The 14,715-nt window shown below is 39.1% G+C and overlaps 1 pseudogene; it reads left to right on the top strand.

Annotated features, from left to right (window-relative positions):
* The first annotated feature begins 2,934 nt into the window (after nt 1–2,934).
* Nucleotides 2,935–14,715, top strand: part of LOC102852440 — a 30,853-nt pseudogene continuing 19,072 nt past the window's right edge.

Raw genomic sequence — 14,715 nt, 5'->3', positions numbered from 1 at the left:
TGATGGATCTTGGCTGAAAGCAGAGAATACCAGAAGAATGTCTATCTGTGTTTCATTGATTATGCAAAGGCATTTGACTATGTGGATCATAACAAACTATGGCTGACTCTGAGAAGAATGGGAATCCCAGAACATTTAATTGTGCTAATACGAAACCTATACTTGGACCAATAGTCCAAATGAATTGGACCAGTAGTCTTTGATATTCTTCTATCTTCTTTGCTTTGAACAGGGAAAGATCAATTTTTGTACTTTGAATTGTCATGACAAACTCTCAGAACTCCAGTCATTACTTACTGAAGCAGGGTGTAGAATATTGTCTTTGTAGACTGCTATGGTAGTTGACCTTGAGGTCTGAGGTTTCCCATGACAAAGATTCTGAGCTTCCAGACCCAGTGAAGGAGTTTCTTTGGAATGAAAATGTTTTCATAATTTGTCCCTGTATGGGCTCTATTATACAATCACAACTAAAATTTACTGCCAACTAGTCTCCAACCAATTGTAACCACCCATCAGATTTCTGAGGCTATAAATCCTGATAGGATGGGACTGTTTATCTTTTTTCCCCAAGTAGTAGATTCAAACTGCCAAAGATGCACATGGCCTTTTGTTACCAGTGCAACTTGCTATAGGCTGTGCTGCCAGAGCTCTACCTTTTATTGTATACATGTGCATATAGATGTTGTTGTTGTTATGCACTGTTAAGTAGACTATGAACAAAAGATCTGAACCCTGTTCTATTCTGCACAATCCTCACACTTACTGACACACAAGAGCCCACTGCAGCAGTCACCATGTCAAATCCACCCCATTGAGGGTCTTCCTCTCCTTCATTGACACTCTACCTTCTCAGCATCATGTTCTTCTTCAAGGAATAGCTCTCTTCCTAGCAACATGCCTAAAGTATGTGAGGTGAAGACTCATCATATATATAGATACATATGTAGAAATATACACTGCCAAATCTACACAATCTACTAAATGCTTTTTTTGTCTATGCATACCCATTTATCCTGTAACTGTTAACAACCTCGTTCTCTTCTCCATCTATATGGTGCTACCAATTGGCCCAGTGGTGAGAATCTTTGTCTTCGTGATGTGGAGCTTCAATCCATATTGAAGATTACAGTCCTTGACCTTCTGTAGCAAGTGCTTCAAAACTGAGATCCTCCTCAGTTTCAAAAAGCAAGGTTGTGTCATCTGCATAAAGTAGGTGTTGATGAGTCTTCCTCCAGTTCTGTTGCCACATTCTTTCTTATAAAACCCAGGCTCCCAAAAGATCTGTTCTGCACATAGAATTAAGAGGTTAGAGAGAGAATACATCCCTGGTGCACTACTTTCCTGATTTTGAACCATGCAGTGTTTTCTTCTTCTGTTCTGAGAACTGCTTCCTGGTCTGAGTATAGGTTTCACATGAGTACAATCATGTGTTCTGCGATTCCCATTCTTTTCAAGGTTAGTCACAACCTTGTTTTGTTGGGATCCACACAATCAAATGCCTTAGTATAGTCAATGAAACACAGATAGACATTTCTCTGGTACTCTTTGCTTTTTACCAAGATCCACCTGACACTTGGTGATAAATCTCTAGTGTCATTACCTCTTCTAAACCCAACTTGTATTTCTGGTAGATCTCTGTCAAAATACCATTCCAGTCATTGTTTAATAAACTTCAGCAAGATTTTGCTTGTGTGTGATATTGGAGATTGAGGTTGTTAACAATTACTTCTTGCTCAGCTCCCCAGTCAACACTCTTGGCACCAGAAGACAGGAAATCAAAAGATGAGTTGCATTGGGAAAAATCTGTTGTTAGGGACCTCCGTAGAGTACTGAGAAGCAATGATGTCAGTCTAGAAATTAAGGTGTTCCAGACCATGGTCTTCTTATTTACTTGCTATGCATCAGATAGCTGGACAATGACTAACAATGACAGAAGAAGAATCAATGCCTTTGAGTTGTGGTGCTGGAGAAGAGTCTTGAGCATACCATGAATCACCAAGAAAACATATAGGTCTGACCTAGAGAGAGTGAAACCAAGTTTCTCCCTGAAGGCTAGGATTTTGAAGCTCCTTTTCAGATACTTTGGGCACGTGTCCAGGAGGAACCATCCTTGGAGAAGGACATCATGCTTGGAAGGGTGGAGGGACAGTGCAGGGGAGAAAGACCCCAGATGAGATAAATTGATATAGTAACTGGGACAATGGGAGTAGGTGTGTCAGAGTCAGTGAGACTGACTCAGAACAAGGAGGCTTCAGAGCTCTTTTATATAGTTTCACTATGAGTCACAGGCGACTCCATGGCACAGAACAACAACAACCTATTTATCCTACATGTGCCCTATGTATCCACTATGTATATCAATGTCTATTATTGCTGATAATGTCAGATTGTGAATGTAATAGTTTTTATCCTTGTTTTCTCTATCTCTTGTATACCTCTCCTTGTCTTCCTTTTTCTTAATTATATTGTGCAAATCATCTTTTTGTTTATGCCTTTTGCTCTGCCCAATTAAATGTCTCTTATCTCATGAATAACTTTCCCCTTCATTCTTTCTCATGTCTCATAACTTTCAGAGTGTTTTTTTCTGTGTTTTTACATTTCCTTAATTTTTTATTGTTAAGGACTCAGAGAGTCCTTTTGTGATTGGTCCTTTTGTGATTAACTTATTATACTTGATGTAATGTCCTTCATGTTTATCTTCTTATGAAGTGTTTTACAGATTGTTCATTATTGTTTTGACTTTCATCTCTACATTGGACTGCCAAAAGAATAAATAAACCTGTCTTTGGGGGAAAAACAGTGTAAATAATCCTTATAAGTGAGTTTGGTGAGACTTTGTCTCATATAATTTGGGCCTAGACATCATGTTTGGTGAAGACTGAATGAAAGAAAGAAAGGCACCCAACAAGATGAAATGATAAAGTAGTTGCAAGAATGGATTCAAAGGACACAGTAAGAACTTTGTAGGAGCAGCTAGAAAAGGCCAAAGAAAGCCTAAAGATCTTGGTGGGATCACAGTGATGTGAGGCCCTTTTTGGTCCTTGTGGAGGTAGAGGATGGGGTAATTTTTTTGCTGAAGGTGGATTCTCAGATAGTGGAGGAGGGTCGTCAGCCAAACAGAGAGCTCTTAAAGGGCCAGGCAGCTGGGTAGCGAGCATCTGATGAGGAGAGAATCATGCCAGGAAAGTGGCCCAAAAGATGATGATGTTAAAAAGCCAGCATTGCAGTCTTCAGTTGTAGCTACATCCAAAGAGCATATACATAGAGACCTTATTTTGGGTCAGAACATAGATGAAAAGGGAAAGCAGAGAAATTGACACATATTTGGCTTGTTGATGAACACACTTCAGTAATTTAAGCAAGAATCCACTGTTGCTACTGAAGGCCAAAAGAGACACCAGGAAACTGGACAAAAACTTGAAGTGCAGCAGAAGAGGAGAGAGAGCAAGTTGAAAATGAGAGGAAAGAACTGTTTGAAGGAAGACGTGCTAAACAGACAGAACTGCAGCTTGTGGAAGAGAAAGTTGAGCTTTCACAGATGCAAAAAGAATGGAATGAGCATAATGCTAAGGTAATTAAAGATAAAATAACTATAACAAAGAGCCATTTCTTCTATATTCCTGGAAGAATGTGTCTGGCTACCCAAAAACTAATAGAGGAGCCACAAACAAAAATAAATGTTTTATTTGAAGATAGACACATTGAATTTGCAGAACAAATAAATGGAGGCTAGGCCTAGAACACAGTCAATGAAGGAAAAAGCATCAGGTGGTGCATAATGCAGTGGAGAAGGTGAAACTAGAAGATGGTAAGGTAGTGGTTCAGCATGAAGGAGAGTTGGAGGACACAGATAATCAGCACAATGATGCAGAAATAGAGGAAGCAGGAGAGGAAGAGGAAAAGGAAGTAGGTGTCATATTCATAGTGATCCAGAGAAAGAAAGAGCTGGAGGAAGAGGAGCAAAAAGCAGAAAATAGAAGTTAAAGTTCTGCAATCCCAGAGGTGCACGGGTCAAATCCACCAGATGCTCTGCCGGGGAAGGAGGGACAATCTCCTCCTGTACCAGTCAGATCCAATTTGACGGTACACACACAAAAATAATAATAATTTTAAAAAAACCAAATTAATTTAAAAAAAAGAAGTTAAAGTGGAGGAGGAGATTAAGGTAAGGCAAAATGAGAGGCAGCAGGACAGTCAGACTGAAGATGTGATAGAGATGGTTGAAAATGTTAAAAATGCAATTACTAAACAGAAGGTAATGGAAACTAATCAGGTTGAAAATATGTGTAGAACCTGAAGACAATGAAACTATCAAAGATACGGTACCAGAGATGGAATTTGAAGTTGAGCCAGATAAAGAATGTAAATCTCTTTCTCCTGGGAAGGAGAATGCTAATCCTATGGAAGTAGAAAAAGAGCCTGAGGAAAATGAAGAAAAGGAATCTGAGACCCAGTCAACCTCAACTTCAACTCCAGTCCCAGTCAGTGTGAGTCTTTACCATTAACTATTTTGAAACTCAAGAGCCTGTGTTGATGAAGGAAGAAGTTCAAGATGCTCTGAAAGAATTGACAAAAAAAGCCAAGGCTCCAGGAATTGATGGTATACTAGTTGACATATTTAAACAAATAGATGCTCTCCTAGATGTGCTCACCAAGTTGTGCCAAGAAATTTGGAGGAGAACCACCTGACCAACTTAGTGGAGGAGACCTATATTTGTTCTCATTCCAAAGAAAGGTGATTCTACAGAGTGTGGAAGTTATCGAACAATATCATTGATATCACATGTAAGCAGGATTTTGCTGAAGATTATCCAAAAACAATTAGAACAGCACATCAACAGAGACCTGCCAGATGTGCAGTCTGGTTTAAAAGAGGCCATGGTACTAGGGATATTGTAGCTAATGGATGGATCTTGGCTGAAAGTGGGGGATACCAGAGCAATGTCTGCCTGTGTTTCATTGATGATGCAAAGGTATTTAACTGTGTGGATCACAACAAACTGTGGCTAACTCTGAGAAGAATGGGAATCTCAGCACATTTGATTATGTTTATGCAAAACCTATACTTGGACCAGGAGGTAGTTGTCAGAACAGAGCAAGGAAACATTGTATGGTTCAAAATTGGTAAGGGTGTACGCCAGAGATGTGTCCATCTCCACACCTCTTCAATCTACATACAGAACAGATTATCTGGGAGGCTGGGCTCTCTGAGGAGAAGTGTGGCATAAGGATTGGAGGAAGACTCATAAACAATCTGCAGATGACACAACCTTGCTTATGGAAACTGAGGGGGACTTGAGGCGCTTGCTGCAGAAGGTAAGAACTACAGCCTTCACTATGGATTGAAGCTCAACATCAAGAAAACAAAGATTCTCACCAATTGGCAGCATTAGTATGGATGGTGAAGAGATTGACATTGTTAACAGTTTTAGTTTGCTTGGCTCCACAATCAACATTCTTGGCACCAGCAGCAAGAAAATTAAAAGATGTATTGCTTTGGGAAAGTTGATTGCCAGAGACTTCTCCAAAGTACTGAAGAGCAATGATGTCAGTCTGGTCTTTGTTCTCCATAATTAACTTTTTTTTTATAGTAATTCTTTTTTTAAATTTAAATATGTTATTAATCTCAGTGAAAATTTACAGAGGCTTTGGATTTCCATTCATTCATTGTTGTAGATTTGTCCTCTCCCAAGGCTCCCTCCCGCCACCAGACATTACCCTCTTGGAAAAGTAAAAGAAAAGATTCTTTCATTATTTTACAAACCCTCCCCCAGGTCCACTCCACCATGTAGCCATTGCTCTAGACTCCTGTCATGACAGAAATACCTAGTCACATATCTCTTTTAAACAGTTTTCTCCCTTCTCTGTTTCAGTGCAGTATACATTATTGAAACCATCTTACTCAGTCTCTCCCCAACCCCAAGGAGAGTCCCATTCTACAACAGTGGCACCATGCAATAATTTTCCTTTTGTGACTGGGATATTTCACTCAGCATAATGTTCTCCAGAGTCAACCATTTTGAATAATATTGCATGAGTTCCTTGTTTTTCAATGCAGTATAGTATTCCATTGTGTGAATATACCACAGCTTCTCTAGCCATTCATTTTTTGATGGGCACTTAGGTTGTTTCCAACTCCTTGCTATTGTGAACAAAGCTGCAATAAACATGGGTGTGCATATATCTGCTTGGATGTCAGTTATGGTCTCTTCTGGGTATATTCCCGGTAGTGGTATTGCTGGGTCAAATGGTATCTCTATTTGCAACTTTTTGAGAAAGCGCTATACTGCTTTCCACAGGGGTTGCACCATTTTACACTCCCACCAACAGTGAATAAGGGTTCCAGTTTCTCCACAACCTCGCCAGTATTTATTGCTTGCTGTTCTGTTAAATTTTGCTATTTTGACTGGGGTGAGATGATATCTCATAGTTGTTTTAACATCATTAACTTTTGAGAGACAGTTGTGCATCAATCTGTTAGAGAAAGTTACTCTAGAAAAGTGTAGTAGAAAAGTATCTTCTCAACTTGGTTTTTTAGTCTAGTCTTGTCTTAATATTTCTTGGCTCTAATTGAAATTTGCCAATAATTGTATGAAATTTTTTTTTGTTTATGAAACTATTGTATGGAAATTTAGAAAATGAGGGAAGTTCATCTAGATTTCAAAGTAACTACTGTATCAAATAATTATTTATTGTTTTATAAATTTGGAGTTTTTGGTTGCTCATTATTATACATGTGCAAGTAAATTGTGGCTTAGACTGCTAAAAAAAATGAATGGGTTCAAGCACAACAGCAATTGTAAGATGCAGAACTTAACAACAACAATAACTAATAACCATGAGGATTTCTCCATGTGTTTTTTGACCACCCGAATGTCTTTTCTGGTGAAAAAAACTTTTCATGTGCTCTTATTTTTAAATTGGATTGCTTTTTTTGTTTTGTTGGGGTTTTTTTGTTGTTGTTGAGGTGTTGAAGTTGAATACTTTTAATAGTATGTTATTTAGTAGATGACATGAAAATATTCAATGAGATAAATATGCCCAAGAGTATTTCTAGTACTCTGTTAGTTTATTTTACTGTGGTTTCTTGCAGGTTTCCATAATGTTAAAAACTATGGTACTAATATTTAAAATACCAGCAGGGATGTACATAGTAATCCAGTTTCAGTGGACTTCCCAGACTAAGAACTAGGAAGAAGGACCTGGCCATCTATTTATAAACATATGGCCCATGGAAACCATATGAATAGCAATGGAAAACAATGGCAAATCATACTAGAGGTGATTATGTATCTTCCTGCCATGGAACCACATTGGTGGTTCAAACTGACAGACAGGCATGGCCTTAACACACTTAATGGGATGGACTAATCCAGTAGCTAGCTACAGCAATAGGTTTAATCACAGCAACAACTGTGAAAATGGCCCAGAACCAAACATTGTTTCATTCTGCTGTACATAAGATTGCTATAAGTTGGAACTGATTCAACCACACCTAAAAACAATATATACATGCATCTAGACAGACTAGAATACAGAAATCAATTCAGCTATATGTGTGGAAAGAGAGTATGGAAAACCTCCATAATCATCAGTAAGAACAAGTGTAGGGAATGACTATGAAATGAACATTAAGTGTGCACAAGTAACTTGAGGTTGAAGCTGAAGAAAATTAAAACAAGTACACAAGAAACAAAATCACCTTGAGTATATCACATCTCAATGTAGAGATAATTTCCAGAATAAATTTGATGTATTGACCACTAATGGTCAAATGAGTTGTGAGTTGACATTAAGACCATAATACATGAAGAAAACAAAATATCATTAAAATATAGAAAAGGAAGATAAAACCAAAAGAATTATCAGAAGAAACTCAGAAACTTGCTTTTTAGATATAGAGTAGATAAAGTAAATGGAAGAAACAATGAAGTGAAAGATACAAATAGATTTCAAAGGACATCTCAAAAAGACAAAGTATTAAAATGAAACGTACAAAAACCTAGAGTTATAAAACCAAAGAGAAGAACAGCATTGGTATCTCCCATCTGAAGGAACTGAAAAGAAAATTCATGACTTGTACTGCAATACTGAGGGATTCTATGAACAAAATATTGAATGATGCAGGAAGCACCAAAAGAAAATCTAAAGAATATACTCAGTCAATGTAACAAAAACAATTGGTCAACATTAAATCTTTTAGGAAGTAACATAATATCAAGAGTTAATGGAAGAGTTTAAATTAAAAGCTGAACTGAAGGTACCTACAATAAATAGGGCTTCAGGAACTGACAGGGTACAAATTGAGACATTTCAACAAAAAACATGCAATACTGGAAATGATCAATGGTCTGCTAAGAAATTTGGGAAACAGCTACTGGATCAATCAACTGCAAGAGAACATTATTGTAAGGGTTAGAATCAACAGAATAAGGAAGCCATCAGAACCAAGAAGCAGATACTGACATGCGTAGTGGCATGCTGCCTGCCCACTCCTGGAAGAAACCTGATTAGTATTTTAAGTGCTTGAGTGAAGTCAACAGTGGACCAAAATAAGAACCACCTCCCAAAATTTGAACTGTCCATGATCAGATACACACACACACACACACACACACACACACACACATACACACACACGCGCGCACACACACACACATACACACACACATACATATATGACTTTACCTCAGGGGCATACTACCTCCCCCATTGGTTCCTTCCTAGGGAAGGTTTGTCCCTCTGGGATGTACTTTTAAAATAAATCTACCTTTGCTTCTACCTTCACTTCTGCCTTTTCACCTTTCTTCTAAGCCTTATGCTCTATAAAGGCCTTGGCCTGCACTCTCAGCCTAGCACTCCAACAAAGCCTCAGCCAACACTGAGATTATTCTGAGCAAGGCCAAACAGCAATATCCCTTCTCAGGGCCTCTATGCCGTACACTAAAATTGGGTCCCCCAAGGGCCACTGAAATTGCTGTACACGGCACTATTTTGGGGGCACTGTCCCCTCCAGTCTCTCTCACATGGTGCAATTCTTTAACTGAGTGAGGAGAGAGAAGCCAGGGCAATGACTATATGATAACAGTATAGGTACCTTTCCAAAGAATAGTGATCCAATCAAATGTGGAAATTATCAAACAATATCATTAATAGATCATGCAAGTAGAATCTTGTTGAAGACTATTAAGAAACGATTGGAACAGTACAATGGCAGGGAAATTCAGATGAGACAACAGAACAAGGAATATGATTGCTGATGTCAGATGGAACTTGGCTGAAAGCAGAGAATACCAGAAAGACGTTTTGTGTTTTATTGGCTGTCCAAAGGTATTTGACTGTGTGGATCATAACACAATTGCAGTTAACAGTGAGAAGAGTGGGAATCCCAGAACACTTGATTATGCTTATGGGAAACCTAGACCTAGACCAAAAATCTATTGTCTGAAAAAACAAGGAAATACTGCATGGTTTAAAAATCTTTTCTATTCCCTCAAAACGTGAAAAAAAAAAAATCTTTTCTATTCCTTCGAATTTTGAAAAGGGCTAGTTTCCTTTAAGGAAGTTTTAGTGGCCTCATCTGTAGAGACTTGCACTGCTACCTCAAAAGTCAGTTTTTCTGGAGGTTCAAATCTAACAGTGGGGTCTGGGGAGAAAGATGAGTAATCTCTTGTTTTGTGATTAACAGCTTTGGAAACCCAATTAAGTCAATTCCAACTGGATAGCATAGAGTTTGAATCTCCTTTAGAATAGGGCTTTTAACACCAAAATAGGGCTCTTTAACATATTAAATATCATTCTTGGTTCCTCCTGACTCATAGGCCACCTTGAATTAAAAAACCTTTCTAAAGTTTGGTGCACCTTCTATTGTGAAATAATTATTTCCTTAAAATAGTTGGGACTGAAGGCTAACCACAGACAATTTATAACAGGACCCAGGAGAACACTCTTTGTTTGTTGTTGTTGGGTAGCATTGAGTCCAGTACAACCCTATGAAAACAGATCTGAAGCCTATCTTACCCTGCACCATCCTTAACTTCCCCAAAACATTTAAGCCCACTCCAGCAGTCATTGTATCAATCTGTTTGAGAATCTTCCTCTTTTATGTCAAACTGACACTTTTTCAAGTAAGCTTTTCAAGGAATAGCCTCCTGTAGCAACAAACCCGAAGTCTGATAAGAAGTTTTTCCATCCTTGCCTCTAAGGAACGCCCTGGTTTCACTTTCTCCAAGGCATATTTATTTGTTCTTTAATCAGTCTATGGGATATTCAGTACTCTTCTTCTTCGACACCACAGCTTAGCAGCGTTGATTCTTCTTCTGCCATCCTTATTTATCATCTGTCTCTCAGTTGCATAGCAGGTGATTGGGAAGACTATGATTTGAATCAGAAATGTGTTAGTCTTTAAACCAACACCATTACTCTTCAGGACTTTGGAGAAGTCTCTGACATCTGACTTTTCCAATGCTATTATGTCTCCTTATTGTTTAACTGCTGCTACTACGTGTTGATTGTGGATCCAAGCAAGGTGAAATCACTGACAGTTTTAATCTTTCTTCCATCTATCATGTTGTTGCCTATTGACCCAGTGGTATTTTTACTTTCTTGATGTTGAGGTGTAATCCTTATTGAAAGTTATAGTCCTTGATCTCCTGCAATAAGTAAGCTCCTCAAGTTCTCCTTGCTTTCCTCAAACAAGGTTGTGTCATCTGCTTAATGCAGATAATAATGAGTCCTCATCCAATTTTGCTGTTACATTCTTCTTCATGAAGTCCGATTTATCAAATGATTTGCTCAACATGCAGATTGAATAGGTAATGAAAAAGGATACAGCCTTGATGCACACCTTTCTCGATTTTAAACCATGCAGTGTTTTGTTGTTCTGTAAGTCCAACAGCTTCTTGGTCTAGGTATAGATTTCATATAGGCATAATTAAACATTCTGGAATTCCCAGTCTTCTCAATGTTAGTCATAGTTTATTCTCTTCCACAGAGTCAAATGTTTTTGCATAGTCAATAAAACGTAGATATTCTACTGATAGTCTCTACTTTCAGCCAGGATCCATCTGGCATTAGCAATAATGTCTCTGGCGCCATAGCCTCTTCTGAACCCAGAAGGGCCATAACACAAAGGTATTGGTTCTTTTTCTGCCATCCTTCATCCATCAGCTTTCTAATGAAGAGCAAGTAATTGTGAAGACTATGTCCTGGATCAAGCACACCTTAGTCTCTAGACTGGCATTATTGCTCTCTAGCACTCTGGAGAGGTTCCTGACAGATTTTCCTAATACAACTTTTCTTTTGATTTTCTGACTGCTGATGCCAGGACTGTTGACAGTGTAGACGAGCAAGCTAAACTTGAGCACAATTTCAACCTCTTCTTTGTCTATTATGATGATGTCAATTGGCCCAGTGGTAAGAATCTTTGTTACCTTGATGTTGAGCATCAATCAATTTTGAAGACTACAGTTCCTGACCTTTTGCAGCAAACACTTTAGGTTCTACTCAATTTTGGCAGGCATGGTTGTTTCATCTACATAATGTAGGTTGTTGTTCAGTCTTTCTCCAAACCTGACACCATACTCCTCCTCATAAAGTCCACCTCCTGAATGATCTGTTCCACATATAGATTGAAAAAGTATGGAGATAGGATGCATTCCTGATAACTACTGAGCATTAAAGACACTTGTTGTTGTTATTGTTGCAGTTATGTGCTGTTAAGTTGCTTGCGACTCATAGTGACTCTATGTGCAACAGTCCTAAACCCTGCTCTATCCTCTGTGAAACTTATTGTCTCTGACACACCTACCCCCATTACCCCAGTCACTGAAACAATCTGTCTTATAGAAGTTCTTCCTCTCTTATGTTGTCCCTCCACCCTCCCAAGTATGATATTCCTCTCCAAGGACTGGTCCCTCCTCGCACCATGGCCAAAGTATGTCAGAAGAAGCTTCAGAATCCTTGCCTCCAAAGAGCAGCCTAGTTTCACCCTCTCTGGGACGAGCATCTTTGTTCTCTTAGCAGTCCATGGTATATTCAATACTATTCTCCAGAACCATAACTCAAAGGCATCAGTTCTTCTTCTATCATCCCTAGTCAATGCCTAGCTTTCTGATGCATAACAAGAAATTGCAAAGACACTGGCCTTAATCAGGCACACCTTAGTCCCCAGACTGGAATCGTTTCTCTTCTGTACTTTAGAGATGTCTCTGACAGCAGACTTTCCCAATGTAATTTGTCTTTTAATTTCCTGGCTGCTGGTACCAAGAGTGTTGATTGTGATTGAAAGTACCTAGCATACTTTAAATATAGTTAAAAAAAACCGAATGACGGACTTAAAAAAATTGTACTAATTTATTTACAAATTTTGTTTTCATTATTTTTCACATCAAATTCTTCCCATTTCCTTCACCCCTCTCATCAAATTGTATGACCCTATGATTACCCCCTCCCCGGCCATCCTCATCTCTCTGCTCCCACCGCTACCCCCTTGGAGCATCATACTTGTTCTACAATAGCAATCTTATACAGTATTTGTCCTTATGGGACTGAGTTAGTTCACTTAGCATAATGCTCTCCAGTCTCTCCCAAGTTAGGTAGTAATTTACAAAATCATTGCTCTTGCATGCTGCATAGTATTCCATTGTGTGAGTGCACCATAATACCATAATTCCTCAATTGATTAGATTGTGGTTGGACATTTGGGCTGTTTCCATGTTCTTGCGATGGTAAATAATGCTGCTATGAACACTAGTGTACAAGTTTCCGAGTGAGCCTCAATTCTCATTCTCTTGGGGTATATTCCAAGCAGTGGAGTAGCTGGGTCAAATGGAATAATTTCTGTGTTCAACTTTTTTGAGGAAGCACTGAAATGTCTTCCAGAGTGGTTGTATCATTTTACAATCCCACCAACAATGTATAAGAGTTCCTGTCTCACCACATCCTCTCCAACAGTTATTACTTGCTATCTCACCATTGGACCAATTAGCAGCATCAGGATGGATGGTGAAGAGATTGAGATTATTCACAGCTTTAGTTTGCTTGGCTCCACAGTCAACACTTTTGGCACCAGCAGCCAGGAAATTAAAAGACATATTGTGATGGGAGGGAGAGTCTGCTGTTAGGGACCTCTCCAAAGTACTGAAGAACAATGGTGTCTCTCTGGAGACTAAGGTGAAGGTGTGTCTGAGACAGGTCATGGTCTTTACTATCACTTGTTATATGCATCAGAGAGTTGGACAATGACTAAGGAGGATAGAAGGAGAATTGATGCCTTTGAACTGTGGTGCTGGAGAAGAGTATTGAGGGTACCATGGACTGCTAGGAAAACAAAGAGATTCATCCTGGAAAAGTTTAAACTGGATGGCTCCTTGGAGGCAAGGATTCTAAGGCTCCGTCTAACATACTTTGGACATGTTGTAAGGAGGACCGGTCCTTGGAGAGGGACATCATGCTTGGGAGGGTGGAGGGACAGCGCAGGAGGGTAAGGTCCTCTATGAGACGGATTGATTCAGTGACTGGGGTAATTAGGATGAGAGTGTCAGAGACAGTGCGATTGGCACAGAACAGAGCAGAGTTTAGGGCTGTTGTACATAGGGTTGCTATGAATCGCAAGCGACTCAACGGCACACAACAACAACAACAACATCCTGTTAAACTTTGCCACTTCTACTGGAGTGAGATGGTATCCTTTTGTGGTTTTGGTTTGCATCTTTCTTATTGCCAGTGATTTGGAGCATTTTTTCATATGTCTGTTGGCCATCTGAATATCTTCCTTTGGGAATTTTCCCCCCATAAAGACAGACTTTTATTTTTATTTAATTAAGTTGTTTATGTGTTCTGTCTAGTCAAATATGACTTATAGTGACCCTAGGAACAATAGATCAGAACCTTGCCCTAACTTGCCTCAGCTTCACAATCTCTGACATACTTGTCAGTTCATCTTTTTGAGAGTGTTCCTCTCTCTGATCCTCTGCTTTTCCTAACATGATGGCTTTCAAAGAATAACACATCTTGCAACATACCCGAAGTATGTGAGACAAAGTTTCATCATCCTTGGCTTTAAGGAGTACTCTTCTTTCACTTCTTCTAAGACAGACTTGTTTATCTTTTGGGGCTCCATAGGATAGTCTGTACTCTTTTCCAGCACACGATTAAAAGGCAACACTTCTTTAGTTTTCCTTATTCATTGTATAACTTAATTACTTTGTTGTTGTTATGTGCCTTTGAGTCAGCTGCAACTCATAGTGACCCTATGGACAACAGCTCTGAATCCTGCTCTATCCTGAGCAAACTTTATTGTCTCTGACACACCTACCTCCATTACAGTAGTTACTGAGTCAATCCATCTCATTGACGGTCTTCCTCTCTTGCACTGTCCCTCCACCCTTCCAAGCATGATGTCCATCTCCAAGGGCTGGTCCTTCCTTGCAACATACCCAAAGGATGAAGCTTCAGAATCCTTGCATCCAAAGAGCAGCCTGTTTTCACCCTGTTCTACATATAGATTGAAAATGTATGGAGATAGGACCCAGCACTGGCATACACCTTTCCCAATTTTGAACCATGTGGTGTTTCCTTGCTCCATTCTGATGATTGCCTCCTAGTCCAAGTATAGATTTCACATAAGTGCAATCAGATATTCTAGAATTCCCATTTTTCTCAGAGTTAGCCATAGTTCATTATGTTGTTGTTGTTGTTATGTGCCGTCGAGTC

The sequence above is a fragment of the Elephantulus edwardii genome, unplaced genomic scaffold (genome assembly GCF_000299155.1).
Source record: "Elephantulus edwardii isolate Elephantulus edwardi_28Jun2011 unplaced genomic scaffold, EleEdw1.0 scaffold00190, whole genome shotgun sequence".
NCBI lineage: Eukaryota > Metazoa > Chordata > Mammalia > Macroscelidea > Macroscelididae > Elephantulus > Elephantulus edwardii.
The sequence above is the reverse complement of the archived record's forward strand: the minus strand, read 5'-3'. Positions and strand labels throughout refer to the sequence as shown.